The sequence below is a fragment of the Cyprinodon variegatus genome, unplaced genomic scaffold (genome assembly GCF_000732505.1).
Source record: "Cyprinodon variegatus isolate N-32 unplaced genomic scaffold, C_variegatus-1.0 Scaffold535, whole genome shotgun sequence".
In the NCBI taxonomy this organism is placed as follows: domain Eukaryota; kingdom Metazoa; phylum Chordata; class Actinopteri; order Cyprinodontiformes; family Cyprinodontidae; genus Cyprinodon; species Cyprinodon variegatus.
The window spans coordinates 406,822-408,663 of record NW_015150988.1 but is presented as its reverse complement, the minus strand read 5'-3'; the positions used below and the strand labels follow the sequence as shown (position 1 = coordinate 408,663).

The 1,842-nt window shown below is 40.6% G+C and overlaps 1 pseudogene; it reads right to left on the bottom strand.

The window, feature by feature from the left end:
* Positions 1-1,063, bottom strand: part of LOC107095285 — a 44,273-nt pseudogene extending 43,210 nt beyond the window's left edge.
* Between the last annotated feature and the right edge of the window lie 779 nt (positions 1,064-1,842).

Genomic DNA, 1,842 nt, shown 5'->3' with positions numbered 1-1,842 from the left:
CTTAGTTTTATTTTGAAGAATTTTGAAGAATTCGATGCCTTTTAAGACTTTTTAAGGACCCGCAGGAACCCTGCTTTAGCAATATTCCCCACTTCATAACTTGTCAATATTATTTTCGTCTATCTTCCACTTTGATTAAACAAAAGATTTGTCTCCTGTTTTACGGTGTATGTTCACATAAACATACCCAAATGTCAACTATGAGTTGAGGGGGGTCCCAACACCTAGGGAATAGTACGTAGCCCTAACCATTCGAGGCTGTGTTGGTAGGGGGTGAGAGCTAGAGGCTGTAAGAAGGGCGAACATTGGGATTGGGCTTAATTCTGTCTTTGTGGTCTGGGGGTGAAATATCAGACTGTAGAAATTAAAGTTAACTAGCTTCAAACCTCGAAATCCATGCTAAATATCAACAACTTAGGCTCAGTTTCAGACTTGACTCAGATCAAACACTTTTAAATCAGAAACCCCAATTAGTTAAAAGCTGTAATTTGCCATTCAATCTATAGAGATATAAATAACTGCAGATGCAAAATTTCATCTAAATCAAACAACTGGAAGTGGGTCAGGGGCGTTATATACTGAACAACCCTCGCCTGACCTCTGAATACCTAAATCTGGCGCCGACGGATTATTTTGTCAATGTGTGACAATAGCAATGATCTATTGCCAACAGTTTCAACCATAAAAATGTTCTACTTCTTTTATTTCCCATCTCTAGTTTAGGTATCATGGAGGGACAGAAATTTGACCATTGAAATCAATCAAACCTGAAATGTGTTCATGAACTAAACAGTGAGGAAATAGGCTTTATTTAGGGGAACTGGAATACAGGAGAAATCCCATCAGTGAAAATGTTTCTAACTGCTTGACATGTCTGTTAATAGTCTATTCTGGAAACTATGGTAGAAAAAAACATAATTATGATGAATATGGAGCAACAAAAGCTGATATGAAATGTAACGGTTCAACGTTTTAGCTCACCTCTGTGATGAAGGCTTTCTTGGCAGCTGCATCTGCAGGAGAGAAAAGGTAGAGAGATGCCTGTGTTAGCTCCTCTGTGATGAGGCGGTCATTCACTCTGACAGAGTTGGACCCCACAGGGTGTAAAAGGCGACCTGACATTATGTAATAATAGTGTCAAGCACAAACAGGGGGCAACCACAGCAAATAGACATCAGCTGCAAGGACGACCAGTCCTTTAAGCCTTCTGCATTATGTGTGACTTCATGCTTTTTGTTTTTGCTTCTCTGATAGCTACTCATTAGTCATACTGAGCAATCCAAATATGTCTGACTTTCTCTATGACCCTTGATGATTGCCGTAACAACCAACCGTTTGTTTGTAAGAAGCTAAGACACCTTTTAGTTCAAGGTTAATCCTCTTGGTTTGCAGACAAACGGTAGGTGAGATAATGCATGTTGCAGCCGCGCAATCTTAACATCTGCTATGTCATGATCATCTTTACTTTAATAACAGGATGTAAGCTGTAGGGAAAGGCAATCAGAGGACTGTTTTTGCCAGGAAGCCCTGAAGCTCTGTAATTATGGACACATAACACTCAGCGTGATAATGGAGAAAAAGGGTGAGAAAGACAGGAGAGAGAAAACACAAAACGAGTGGAAAGAAACAGGGAGAAGAGATGAGAGCGGGCTTCAGACAATGACTGGATTAATCAGCCTGTTCTGTTTTCATTTTAACCACTTAGTGGGTGACATTTATAAAGAGACTGCAGCAACCACAGGCTGGCAGTTGGGGAGAACACTTATGTGATAGGGCGAGTTAAAGCACGCTTCTGCAGCAACGGCAGGCTGATACTCAAGCAGTTTGGTGTTTTGCACAAAT